A 15,291-nucleotide genomic window follows, 5' to 3' on the forward strand; every position below is an offset into this window, starting at 1 on the left:
TTTCCCTGACTCTTACAATATAGTATAGTCAAGAGGAATTGCTCAATGGCCATAACGCAACTACAAATGTTAACATTTACCCCTTGCCTTGCCCTTTGTGTAAACCAAAAGCTCCCTGCAAGTCTCTAAGCAGTATTGGGATAAAACTTGAGGGGGTGAATTTTGCATATGATCCAGACTTTTCACAGTTTTTTCCTTAAAGCATAATTTGTATTCTTCTACCAGCATACAGATTTGGCATTGTAAAACTGACAAAAACTGAAAACTTTTATAGCCATAAGCCACAATAGTCACTATTACAATGTAGGGCAGGTAATATGAAGGCTATTAGCTTAAAAATAATATATAGGAGTGTAATTAAACAGATAAATTACAAAGACCTACTATGTAGAACATTATTAGAAATCAGACATGAGTAAGAAAAAAGTAAGGCTTAGGCTACTAGACAATAGCTAGAAGTTTTTTTGTGTGTTATTTTTTTTTTTAGCTAGAGTTTTAAAATTCTGACATTTGCATAATAGAATCTATAAGTTTTAGTTTATAAAACTGTTCTCTCTATAATTTTGAGGATATTTGATGTCCACATACATTTTTACCATGTTCCATGTTTCTTGAACAACAAGGAAAATATTTAAATTTATCCAGAGTGTTCATGTTCAGGCATTGCCAAATTATTTCAATCCATGGAACCAAGTATTATAAACTCTATTAATTATTTCTATTTGGAACTGTAGTGGCTAAGTCTTTTTTCTTCTTTATCTCCTTTCTTTGTTTCTTTGTTCATTAAGTTGGACTATGGAATATTCCATTTTACATAATCAGAAATGAATGTTATATCCAAAACTTGATTGGTCCTATAGCTGAGGAAAAGGAAAAAATCAGTGATAAGCTTCTAAAGTTATTACTTAGAAAATCAATGATCTACTGTGAGGTAACAACAGTGAACAGCTTTCTGGAAAGATGAGAGAGAAAAGCAGTGAGAGAGGATTAATGGAGCAGTTAGCACAGTATTGATTAGGCCTCAAACTAGCAAATTTAAGTCTGAGTCTTGCTAAAAAGGAGCAAAAGTCAATTTGCCCGAATAATAGTTTAATAACTATGTGATGAGAAAAACTTTCAGACATTGCATCATATTATGTGGTGTAGAACTGCATAAGATGGGTAGACCAGACACAGAAGGACACACACATATACACAGACAAAAAATATAAATGAGAAACATTCCGGTGGTATTTTAATTTTATTTTTCAGATTTTTACCTTCTCTTGATAATATATTATCATGTGAAATATTAACGAGTCATAATATTAACTTTTAAGAGCTTAAACAGTGCAACAGGGACAAATAGGTTCTTATGAAGACTTTAAAGTAGTGGGATTTTGGGACCTATGCTAGGAAGTTTATTTCTAGGAGAATAAAGGATAAATGTAATCATTAACTTAAAAAAGATTTAAAAAAAAACAGAAAATTTGAGTCAGCTGAATACTTTATTCTACTTTAAAAATTTCTGGTAGTCTTAGTTTTTTTATTTGAGAGAGTTATATATACTTGGGGTTTAAGCTAATTCTCATTAGTCAAAATATCAAGAATGATACTATTAACTAAATAAAAGTTTCATACTTTGATAATCTTTAAACTCCCTAAAATGCTAAAAACACAAATGGTTAAAAGATATTGTTGTATATATGTGTATTGGTATTTATGGGGAGGTGTGATTCACAATATATGTGATACATAAAAATTATATAAGGAACATAGTAAAATCATTTGAATAAATATATCCATATATATAATACTCAAGAAACTGTGGTGGCCAAATTTATGGATAAAGACAAGGGTTTATGTTTTGATACTCTTAGGAACAACTTTTAAATCTTCTATGCTTTTGTTTTCATTTAAAAATAAAGATGAAATGTGAATTAGGATGGTAGTGCATTTTGGTTTCCGTATAATACACTTTGTTTTCCATATGAATACATATAATAGTAAAAGTTTCTTTTACTTCAAGAATATTCCAATGTACATCTCCCTTTTCTTCTTATCTTTAATGTTCTTTTTCTCAAGCCTCACTATCAAAACCATACTTCCATGACTCGAAGTCTGTAGAAACAAATAACAAAAATAATTGTCAAGTTTGATTGAAGGCAAATAGTTGCATTTCAAATTACACTAATGTAGTGGCTGGATAGATATGGTATTTATTTTAAAATAATAAACTACTGATAGTTATGTGTCAGCTTGATAAATGAGTTGAATAGGATATCTCATGCCTTCCAGCATTCTACTTTAACTTGTTTTAATTTGGGATTTCTCTGCCAATTAATAATTTTCACTCTAGCATTTTAGTTTACACATTACCAAGTAAAAACTAAAAACTTTTTGATAGGTAAAATGCAAGGTGTTAGTATTATAGCCACGTTTATGTTTGTAGAACTTAGAGGCAAATTCCTATTTAATATTTGAACTATGACCTCTTTTTTAATAAGGTAGTAAAGCTTTACATAAGCTATGACTATGATCAATAGTTACACCACAAACATAAGCTGTTTAGATGTTGCTTCTAAAATAAACCATCTGGCTACATGCTCTACAAATATCCTAAGAGCAGGAAATATAGTTATATAACAACAAATAAAGAAATGAATAAAGAGTTATAAAAATGTTTCATGTGTTCATAAATATGTGTATGACCTACTGAATTTTAGCTGGAAATTTTTCATTTTCTCTCAGCGTTTTTGTTTTGATCAAAGACATGCCATTTAAAAATTCTTAAATAATTATTGAGTAGAATAAAAACTCAAGATTATTTATATTAAGCAAGTATAGTGTTCAAATGAATACATGAATCAGCTTACCCTTTATTTAATTTAGTTGCTTACTAAAAACTAATTTGTATTATTCCTTGGTCATGCTTGATCACTAATTATAGAAGAATTAATTTCCTGTGCTTGATCTATTTAATTTATGTCTACCTGGCATCAAGGTGGATAAAATAGATAAGTGAAATATAGAATTTAAGAAAAAATAATCATAAATAATTTTGAGTTACATTGGAAAGGGGCAGCTCTTAGTTATCCAAAAGGAATATAAAAACAAGAAAAATAGAATAAATGCCTAATTAAATTCTACAGTCACCCAAAACTTGTAACATACTATCCAAATAACAATTCAGAATATTTTTAAATGTCCCCAGTCCAAGGGCACCTGGGTGGTGCAGTTGGTAAAGCATCAGACTCTTGGTTTCTGCTCAGGTCATGATCTCAGATGTCATGAGATCTAGCTCTGTGGCAGGCTCTGCACTCAGCAGGGAGTCTGCTAAAATTTCTCTTTCCTTTCTCTTTGCTCCTGCCTCCCTGCACTCTCTCTAAAATAAATGAATACATCTTTAATAAATAAATGTCCCTAATCCAGGACCATTACACCTTTTGTATGTGATTAGAAGGAGGTCTCGAGATTTATTTCCAGTAATGTTCAGGTCCCAGGAACAAGCTGAATTCTAATTTTGTCATGTTTTTGTGCTGTAGTGTTTGTTCATTTAACAATTATGTACTGAGCAGACCCTGCATTGAAATAATATCTAAGGTTTTATTATATAATTTTTGAGAAGAAAAAAATACCATCTAATCAGCAAAGTTTATAATTTTAACATGAATTTTAGGTTCCAGACATAAACAACATTCCTTACTAGTAGTGTTCATTTAGGAGATGACCAAAAAAGTAATACAAATAATGATTTTGAATCATGTCTCCCAGTCTTAAAACATACCAATGTATTAAATAGGAAAATGCATATGAAAATAGTGGGTTTGGATGGAGGAGAGGGGTGTGACATGAAATAGAATTTAAATATAATGAGTTCAAAGTGATGATAAATTAATCAAATACAAGTAGCATTAAATAGCTGAAATAAAACTTTTTTAAGGGGCAGCCCGGTTGGTTCAGTGGTTTAGCGCTGCCTTCAGCCCAGGGCCTGATCCTGGAGACCCAGGATAGAGTCCCACATCAGGCTCACTGCATGGAGCCTGGTCCTCCCTCTCTGCCTGTGTCTCTGCCTCTCTCTGTGTGTGTGTGTGTGTGTGTGTGTGTGTCTCATGAATAAATAAATAAAATCTTTAAAAATAAAAAAAAATAAAAGACATTATTTGTTATGGGTTTTTCCTTTATGAAAATTGAATACTCTGTTATATAAGCAGATATTCACTATGTTAGTAGTCGGGGTAGATGGGAAATTTGCTAGTTTGAAACTAGAAAGATCCTTTTCAAATGAATATATCTGTGTAATTATGTCTCTATCAAACAGATAAAAGCAAAACTGTTCTTGTTAAGGAAAGTTGGGCCTTTATTCCCTTGTACTTGGTTTAACCATTCAGTCATGCAGTTGCATTTGAAAGAGGGTTAAATGTATTCTATTAAGACAGATGGCTGGCCAAAATAATCTAATCAGTTTCCTATATTCACAGCTATTCCTCTATGCCAATAATAACATGGATGCATAAAAAAGATTTCTTTCCTAGTTTTTGCTAACTGCAGTGTTTTAGAAAAAAAAAGTCAAATTTGATTTATTTAAATAGAAAACTGTATCCTCAATTAAAACAATCTAGAATAACAGTAGAATTTGACAAATATTCATGTGTTAAACTATAATTGAACCCCCACAGATTGTCTATCAGTGGAACAACTAGCACCAGTCTTTTGACATTTCAAGAGCATAAAATAAAATATATACATCATACACAATGTAGTTGTTTCATAAATTGTCAAAACAAGGATTCATATTTGTCATTTGGCACTACCTTGAACTGCTAACTCTCAGGGTTTTAATTAGAGATGCAAAGCAGATAATTCATGTCTTTTGTCATTTTATAGCAATAACTAGTATCTTTAGTATTGGGAAAGATCTCGGAGAGGCTATAAAGTGAATGAGAGACAAATATATGTTTACAAAAATAAGAATGGATACTAAATAATGCATTTTTATAGCATGTTTACAACTCAAACCCCATCATAAAATCAGCCACAAGAATAATAATCCCAGAAATAAAAAGAACAATTTAGCAACTACTTATTAGTGCTTTTAAAAATATTGCATGATTTTGATTAGTATTAGTAAAATAAAATCGAATTATTACATATGTGAGATCATTTTCTGAAAATGTTAATACTTTGTATTCAAAAGCATATTTTAAGAAATATTTTTAATTTTAAAATTATTTTTCATTAAGTATCTTTGATTTATTCAGTCAATTGATTGATTTAGCCAAATGATTTATTCAGCCAAAACAAGGGGGTTAATAATTGTTCATATTGTGAACTTTTAAATACTAATGTTCATAATTCACTTTCTTATATAAGTTGAGTATTTAGGACAAAAAGGATAAAAAACATGTGATAATCTTTTGCCAAGAAAAAAAATTGAAAGAGGCTGGCTTATGTTCCTAGGGAGATGCCAAGAAGGGCAAACTGAAACATAGTCATGAGAGAACTGGAATTGTAGAGTGAAAAAAATGTGAACCAAGGGAAAGAGCAAGCCGTCATCAGGAATGAGGTGAAACGTACGCACATCAAGAAGGCATAAAGCCAATTATTTCAGGAGAGCTACATTTCAAGGAAAGTGAATTAGTTCTGTGAACTACATCGCTTGCATTCTCTTTACTTTTATTTTGTGTATCCCCTGGTTTTGCCTCAGCAGACATTTGACACAATCTGCTTTCATTGTTCAGCTGTGAGATTTAATGGAAAGGTGTTATCCTCATGCTAATTATTACATATTAATCAAATGTCACACAGATTGTCATTTTATGTTAGAATTGTGGCTGTCAAAGTTGAGGAGATCTTCGAATGGATCTGTAATTTGACCAGAGAGACTCACTGGTAGGGAATAGAAACATATTACTTGGATTTAGATGTTTAAGTCCCAAACATTCAAGTAAGAATGAGCTATTTCAGTTTCTCAGTGTAAGGAAGCAGTGGTGTATTTAACAGTGACCATGTAGAATGTCGGAGTCATTTGAAATTGCTGAGTAAGGGGAATGGATCCATTTTATTTTGGAGTAGTTGTTGGGTTTTCTTTAGTTTTATTGTTTAAATCTTTCAGAGGGGAAGTTTTTGATGAATCGGGAAACTTAGGCTACTAAGACAGAACTTCACCCTGAGTGTTATGAAGTCCAGGATGCAACAATCACAATAGAAAAAAAATGAATCCATTATGTCTATCTTTTCTGAATGTGTATGCTATTATAAATACTCCAGATAGACAGTTCTCTAAGAGAGTGGAGTTTGGTACATAGAATACATTTTGTTCCTGGTGATAAAGTTGAAATCACTGTGATTAATATCTGTAAGAAGTTTAAAAAAAAAAAAAAAGAATAGATTTAAGCCAGGTAGGAGCAGGAATCCAATGCTATGATGACGTGTACTGTTTCTACATGGCAGATGTTGGAGTAGACTAATGATGGAGACAAAGCCAAGCAATGTTTGGGGTCATGAAATATTTACCCCCCGTGAGAGTAGAGTGTGAGGAATGGCTTTTACTGATAATGTAAGGAATAGAATAAGCAAGAAGTATCAGAAATATAAACACTGAAATAAATTTCTGGCAATTATTATGTTCAGTAAGTACATTTCTCTTTGAATTTGTGATAACTCGACATACCACAACAGATGCAAAGAAGATCATAGCATTTCTGGCCATATTTACATTTCGGGGAATTTAAACATACTTTAAGAGAGATGGTAATAAGTGCATTTGATTTTGTATGCTAACCTATGTTCTTAATAAGGTTTTCTACATTGTCCTAGTAAATTTTCAATCCTAAATTTTATGATTTTTAATAAAAAATCTGATCCCCTACATCTTTGAAGGCTCCCTACGTGAGCTTATAGAAATATGCAAATACAATTAATTGTCATAGTCCCTAAAATAATGCAAATTTCCACTTACCTTATTACAGCTCCAAAATCAACTTTGTGTCCATTAATCTCATAATTTAAGTTATCATATATTAAAGTGAATTCCCTGGAAGAAGAAGTATAGATACCAAATATTAGAGTTAAGGGGCGATTAAACCTAATAGTGACAAAATTGAGAGGCCTGTTGGTCATTAAAAAATCTAGCATATTCTGTTCTACATTCATTTATTTTATATGAATATGAATACATATTTATTATATATATTCATTTAAAACTATTTTTTCCAAGTTTTCAAGGGCCTCTTTTTGCTTGCTTGCTTTTTTTTTTTTATATATAAAGGTACAATGTCATATATTACATTCATTTCTGGGGTACAGCACAACATTTGATATTTGTTTATATTGTGAAATTATCACAGTAACTCTATTTAACATCTGTCACCATATATAGGTACATAATTTTATTTTCTCATAATGAGACCTATTCAGATCTACTCTCTTAGAAACTTTTAAATATGCAATACGGTATCATTAACTAGTCATCATGCTCTATATTATGTCACCATAATTTATTTATCTTGTAACAGGAAATTTGTATCTTTTGATTTCATTCACGTACTTTGCACACCCCACCCCTAAACCCCTGCCTCTGGTAACCACTAATCTATTCTCTGTGGCTATGAGCCATTTTTTCCCTGCCTCTGACTTATTTTATTTGTTTTAAATTCTACTTTGGATAAAAGTATAGCTAAACCAGCTTTTTCCATTCATATGTTTCCATGTGCATGGAATGTCAGTGCAACTCTGAATAAGTTGCTAATTTTTTTTTGCCTGTAAAATAACATAAAGTACTTCAAAGTAACATGAGAAGTGAAATACAAATTAAAACTATTCCTAGGAAATATATTTATTAAAGACTTACTATTGGAAGAAGAAATAAGAGGATAAGAAGAAAATAAGGCCAAGAACAGGAGTCAGGGATGAAGGAATTGAATATTGGATAGAGTATCCCTATGATTTAGATTCAGAATCAATAAAAGGGGATGGCCCAGGTGGCTCAGTGGTTTAGCCCAGGATCCAGTCCTACATCGGGCTCCCTGCATGGAGCCTGCTTCTCCCTCTGCCTGTGTCTCTGCACCTCTCTCTCTCCCCCCTCTGTCTCTCATGAATAAATAAATAAAAAACCTTGGAAAAAAAAGTATCAATAAAAGGATCCAGTAATTATGTTAGCAGATATAATCTTGGTTACCAGGGCAGGACAGAACCCCATATGTAAGCATTGGGCCAAGATATTAGAGCTGGAATTGCCATCAATTTGACTTGATCCTGAGTTACCTAAACATCAAAATATGTATAAATCCCTATGGATTTTTCTAACTTGAAAAAAAAATGGGGTAGTAGATATCAGCTGTGAATACTGATAACCCTAACACAATCCAAGCAAATTATGTAACCTAGGATATGAACAAGACCATGAAAAGACTCACATATTTCAGTCTTGACCTCTAGGAATTTTGTTTCTCACAAAGTAGCTTTGCTCCAGACAGCACTCTTCTGAAAATATTGAGTATGTTAAATCACTAGGTTAGAAGCAGAACTTTTAATAGGAAGTTAGAAGTCAGGCAGGTTTTGTTCACAAAACCTCATTCCAAACACAAACTTCATTGTCATATTCAGAATATCCTGAGCATGGTTTGTATTGTCCAGGGAAATCCCCTGAACTCCATAGCCCAGATTTTTGTGAGTGTTTATTACAGTCTGTTAAGTTTACCTTCAGAGGCAGATTTGTAAATATAACTGTATTACAAATGGATATTACCATTCCACTAAATTTATAATCTATATTTAAAACTGTCATGTTTTCTGTTCTTATGCTTTGTTTAGATACAACAAAGTATGTCTCCTCTCAAATCTTCTGTTGGTTATGCATACAAGACTATTTAGAAGCACATTAAAGTGACTCAGTAATTGACATTTTACAAACAGGAGATCAAGTCGTGTCTCCCTCCCATGCAGGATGGTGTATCTACTTAGGTGGGATGCAATTTTGGCCACTCATATGAAAGTGGTATTTTATGTTCTTTGGTCTGTCTGCTTCTTCAAGCTTCTCTGCATTAGTGACTACTAATGCAGAGATTATTCCTTCTGTGAATCTATCATATAAATACATTGAACTACTCCTATGTTTATTAATCATATAATTTATGACATCGATGTTATAAAATAAGCTATAACAGGGATATTGTGACCATATTGATTTTATGTGCCAATCCTGACTTTGCTACTGATTAGTTTGGTAACCAATCTTTCTCATATCTAAAATTAACATAATAATGCTCAAGTTTTATACCTGTTATAGTTTACATTATAAAGCATATGCAATTTCTAGTTTAGTGCTTAATCAGTAGTGCACTCAATAAACTGTGTGTGTGCGTGTCTGTCTGTCTATACCCTCATTAGAAGAGTGAACTGGATTGCTGATTTATATATCAGACAACTGTTCTAGGTTTAAGTAAAATTAGAGTTTTCTCCTTGTACTTGATTATTGGTACTTGATTATTTGTTGGTACACCAGAGTCGAGCCTCATTCTTGGTATTCAATACAACCTATCACTCAGTGTCACATTTATTTTTGCCCTAAAATTCTAAATAAGTGTGTATGCCAGTCATATCTATGGAAATACTGTAGGTAATCAATTATAAAGTGACTTCTTAAGGTGCATCCTATTTAATCAGTATAATCTCAGTACTATTAAAAAGATATTTATTAGAGTGATTACCTTAATATAAATCTTAAAAACATTTATATTCTAGATATAACTTGTATTTAAAACATTCTTGTATATTCTTTATATGTTTAATTTCTGTTTATATACATGCATAAATATGAGTATATGTTTATTATTGAACATAAATAATGTTAATGTTAATATTAAATATTTTAAAAATAGAGAAATAGGTTGATAAATTATTTTTTTAAGATTTTAATTCATTCATGAGAGACACACACACAGGGAGAGAGAGGCAGAGACACAGGCAGAGGGAGAGGCAGGCTCCATGCAGGGAGCCCAACATGGGACTTGGTCCCAGGTCTCCAGGATCATGTCCTGGGCCAAAGTTGGTGCTAAACCGCTGAGCCACCCGGGCTGCCCTGATAAAATTATTATTAAATTTTTTTTAAATTTTATTTATGATAGGCACACAGTGAGAGAGAGAGAGAGGCAGAGACACAGGCAGAGGGAGAAGCAGGCTCCATGCACCGGGAGCCCGACGTGGGATTCGATCCCAGGTCTCCAGGATCGTGCCCTGGGCCAAAGGCAGGCGCTAAACTGCTGCGCCACCCAGGGATCCCCTAAAATTATTATTCAAGCAGTATTATTAACCACATATTTATATTAGAAAAATATCCTTAAGTCCACAAATCTCTTTGATTTTTAACTTTGATATCAGCAAGATTATAGTGATCATAATATAGTATAACTAATTTTGTACAATTGGGATATTAACTTTCATAATATCAAAATAGCTCTTGAACAATTCTTTAAATAACATATTTCCACATAAGCTGTAAGTATTTCCAGAAAAATTGTATTTTGAAACTTTACATATTATAAGAATTTTAACTTTTTGACATATTTGTAAGTTAACAAATCCCTAATATCATTAATACTATCAATCACATATATAAAATAATATGAAAAGTGTTTTCCAAAACACATTTTATTCTCACTAATCATATTTCAAACAAATTTTTAAAAACTGCTCAAGAAAACACTCCTTCATAATTTGTCATTTTGGAAATTCAAAATTTAAATAAAAAGTAATTTGCTAGAAACTGTCACCATTTTCAGCATTTGCAGAAGAATTTTCATATTTGTTAAAAGTCATGGTCCTTAGAAAATTTAGGGAAAAAAATTACTAGAACATTTTCTTCCTTTTTTTTTCTTTAGATTTTATTTATTTATCCACGAGAGACACACAGAGAGAGGCAGAGACATAGGCAGAGTGTGAAGCAGGCTCCATGCAGGGATTCTGATGTGGAACTCAATCCAGGGATGCTGGGATCAAGCCCTGAGCCAAAGGCAGACGCTCAACTGCTAACCCACTCAGATGTCCCCTTCTCCTTCCTTTAATTACAGGTTGTTTTGCCCTCCTCCCTTACTAAAGTCATTAAATGTCTCATTTTTTGCTTTATTCATCAGATATCTAAACATAAAGAAACTATCAGAATTCTATCTTGAGTCTAATAACATGATGAGTCATTGGTTTTCTTTTACTTGCCGTAAGATGTCTAGGCATGACACAGCAAAATCATGATGAATCAGATCAAATAAATATTTATAGGAAGGAAAATCAGTGAAGAAAATATTCATGTAAGTTTCAATAGCAATGGGACAGAGTTGTAGTTAAAATCTATTAAAATAATAAGGAGGGGGTGCCAGGGTGGCTCAGCAGTTGAGTGTCTCCCTTCTACTCAGGGCGTGATCCTGGGTCTGGAGATCGAGTCCCACATCCGGCTCCCTACAAAGAGCCTGCTTCTCCCTCTGCCTATATCTCTGCCTCTCTCTCTCTGTGTCTCATGAATAAATAAGTAAAATCTTAAAAAAAATACATAAGGATGATTCCCCCAATACACTTTAATTGAATGTTCAGAATGGAATTATAGCAGTGAATAGAAGAGAATTACTGACTATATGCAAAAACATAGTGGGCCACATCTGCCGCTTTTCTTCAACTAATTTTGAAGTTTTCTACCAAGTAAAAGTTATTTTTAAAAATGGAGAAGTAACTAAAAATATGTAAAAGGGTGCTTGAATCAAAGAATCTTTATAATGTAAGGATATTATCAATACTAAAATAGCAAGATTATACCAATAACTAATTATCTAAATCACTGTTAATGACTATCAGCATGTTTAGTAGTTAAAGGTATTTCGAGATAAGCCAAATACTTTGCCAGAAACTTGAATGAAATAGTTGAAGTGCTGAGCCTCAAAAGTAAAAATAATTCTTATTTGCCAAAAAATCTCCTTTATTTGGGGCCTGTGGCTGGTGCACTCAGTTGGTTAAGCTTCTGCCTCTTGGTTTCAGTTCAGGTTGTGGTCTCAGAGTAGTGGCATCAAGCCCGGCATTGAGCTCCATGCTCAGGATAGAGTCTACTTGAGACTCTCTCTCCCTCTCCTTCTTCCCTTCCCCTCCACACACACTCTCTCTCAAATAAATAAATGAATCTTTGTTTAAAAAAAAAATCCCCTTTTATTCTTCTCTGAAAGATGATACAGATAAAACCTCATAAATCACTCATTATTTTGAATATTAATTATATTACTCTAGTGCCACATTTCTAGATCCATGGTTTAACAGCATATTTTTCAAATGATTATGTAAAGAAATGAGTATGTGTAAAAATAGGATGAAAATCTTGGTCTGCTTCAGAAATGGCCAAATTTCTATTCTTTTGTCATTGCTTAACTCTTCAGTCTGTTTTTCAGTGAACTTAAATATCATCATCATCACCACCACCACCATCATCAAATCTTCAAGTTCAAAGATTAAAGAGGAAAATAGTCTTTATCCTACCCACTATTAAAGACAAATGTAATAATTTGTCACTAGCATCCTTTCAACAATATCTTTTACATGAAAAAATAGTCAAGGAATGCCTGGGTGGCTCAGTGGTTGAATGTCTGCTTTTGACTCAGGGTGTGATCATGGAGTTCCGGGATCAAATCCCACATCGGGCTCTCTACATGGAGCCTGCTTCTCCCTCTGCCTATGTCTCTGCCTCTGTGTGTGTGTGTGTGTGTGTGTGTCTCATGAATAAATAAATACAATCTTAAAAAAAGAAAAGAAAAAGTAGCCAAAAGCAAGCCTTGTGCTCTTTTACCATGTAAATGAACGTGAAGAACTATTTATAGCACAAATATGAAGTATAAGGACTCTGAAAGCATATAGCAGATTATTGTGCTGAAAAACTACTGTACCCATGCAACAAGTTCAAATTATTTTTAAAAACCTGTCTACTGAAGCTTTAGTAATACAATTATAGTAACAATTATCTCCAATTTTAGATTTATTCTTGTATCCTACTAAGTCGGTCTACACTGTTGATATAATGACAATGTTAGATAATTGATTCTCAAACACTTAGCATTTGGCCAGGATATGTATTTGGCTCCTTTTAAAAGTGGGACATCTTTTTTTTTTTTTTTTGAGAGGAGAGAGTGAGACAGAGAGAGAATCCCAAACTAACTCCCCACTGAGCATGCAGAGCCAACAGGAGTCTCAATGTCATGATCTAAGCTGAAATTAAGAGTTAGATGCTTAACTGACTGAGCCACACAATCACCCCTAAAAGTGCAACATCTTAAAAATCTACTCCTTTGTCCTAAGATACTTCACCTCTTCTCTTCTAATACATAAACTCTATATAAGTTTGGTTATCAGGTTGATTTATTCATAATGGGAAAGTGGAAGTGACTAAATATGGAAATATCTAGAAAAGCCTGAATCCTTCTATGCTGAATGGAAAAATATTACAGTGTACCCAAAACACATAAAGGAAAGATATTTGTATCCGGTTAGATCTTAAACCCAAGGTATAGTGAAGCATGAACTGGCAACCTGATTTTTTCCAAAGGTACCAAAGGCTTAAGAACATGTATAATTGTCCTGCCGCTTAGCTGGAAATTATGAATTTTACGCAAGTGACTTTGAAAAGCATCTTGGATTGTTTTGATCAAAATAATCATTCACAAATAAATCTGAGAACAATTAAAGTTGAATTTATTTGTTTTATCTTCCTCACTAATATAAAGGAAGAATAATTTAAAAATTCATTAATAATTAACATTATTGATCTGCTCTAAATACAAATGCCTGCGATTCAGTGTTGGATTGAAATTGCCTTGAATGTGATAAGCCCAAAGCATATATACTAATTATTCATACCTTTCATCTATCTGTAAACTGAGTGCTACTTATTTGCTGTTCTAGCATGGAAGAGGCTATTTGGCTTATATACTTCACAAAAATGAATTAAATTATAATATCTCAATATTTACAAAGAATATAGAGTGTTTTTCTGGGAAGAAATATCCAATTATTGAAATACTTTTATCAATTTAAAGGAGAATATTTACCAAATATTTCGTAGACTTCGGTCATGCTTATTTCATTTTCTTAAGGATCTGTCAAGTCCTTTTTTGACCTGTTTATACAACCTTTGCTTTCTTGCCACATGTTGTTTGCACTGGCTTTAGTGATTATACACACATATACACACAATAGCTATCATCTTCAGAGGATCTTTAAAAAAACAAACCATTCATATTTTAAGACATTTTCAGTACTATAATAATAGCAGATGTACCATTCCAAATAAAATTAGTTAGAAAGAAAATAGAATAGGAAGGAACTAGAAAGAGAAGAGAAACCTAAAATTAATTTTATGGTAGTAATAGGGTACGGCTTTCACTTTTTACATTTTTAATAACGTAATTTATATATAAAAGTATATGTAAAGCACGCTAAGGTCTGGGACTCTCAGACTTGCACTTGCTAACAATAGAAGTTTGAAATTTTGGTGAAAGAATAAGACAAATCTTAAAAGATGCAGAAGATCAAAGAAAGAATCTACACAGATGATACATATGGATTTTGCTTATGCAGTCATTTTGTCCTAAAATGGAGTTATTTGGGTGGCTTAGGTGATTGAACTTTTCTAATCTTAATTATCAGCAGAAATGTTGGTTCTTGTGCATATGTGGAAGTGGAATGGTTGACTCTACCAGTATCTTAGGAATGGGATTAAGATGTTTATCATTAAAAAAAAAATTTAAGATGTTTATCATTATATTTTAATATCCATAGGATATTTTGGATCTGTAGGAACAGAACTATATGAATTGGAGATGATGATACTAAAAAAAGTCTTCAATGCATTTTCAAAAATTATCAGATATATTCAGGAGACTGTAGGGATTTATTTTCTTTGCAAAGGAGACTAAATAGTATTTAAAGTTTGATTCTGACATTTTTACTTACAAATTTCCTTCTATTCTTTACTATATATTATTTTAAATATTTGAATGTATTATTCAATTTTATACTCCTTAGATGGAAAACTTTCAATCCACAACTTACATATTACCTCTCTTCTTTTCTCTAACTTACTCATCTCAGAAATACATACCACTAATTTGTTGTTCAAGTAAAAGAAAAGAGTCATTTTTTGATTCTCAAATTTATGTCCCTACATATGACCTTTTCTTTGAACCCTAAACCAATGTTGTTCTATTGAAACTTCCGCAATGGTAGACATGTTCCGTATCTGTACTGCCCAATAGGGTAAGTAGGCAGTAGTCCTGTGTACCTATTTAG

The 15,291-nt window shown here is 32.4% G+C and overlaps 1 long non-coding RNA gene across 1 annotated transcript in view; it reads right to left on the reverse strand.

Moving 5' to 3' along the window:
• Positions 1-1,266: 1,266 nt before the first annotated feature.
• Positions 1,267-15,291, reverse strand: part of LOC144282960 (uncharacterized) — a 37,783-nt gene continuing 23,758 nt past the window's right edge. The window contains exons 3-5 of the long non-coding RNA XR_013351369.1: positions 14,052-14,217; positions 6,941-7,015; positions 1,267-2,100 (exon numbers count right to left, since the gene is read on the reverse strand). This is a non-coding gene — a long non-coding RNA (uncharacterized LOC144282960). The remainder of the gene's footprint in view (positions 2,101-6,940; positions 7,016-14,051; positions 14,218-15,291) is intronic.

This window comes from Canis aureus, chromosome 14 (assembly GCF_053574225.1).
Source record: "Canis aureus isolate CA01 chromosome 14, VMU_Caureus_v.1.0, whole genome shotgun sequence".
Lineage (NCBI taxonomy): Eukaryota > Metazoa > Chordata > Mammalia > Carnivora > Canidae > Canis > Canis aureus.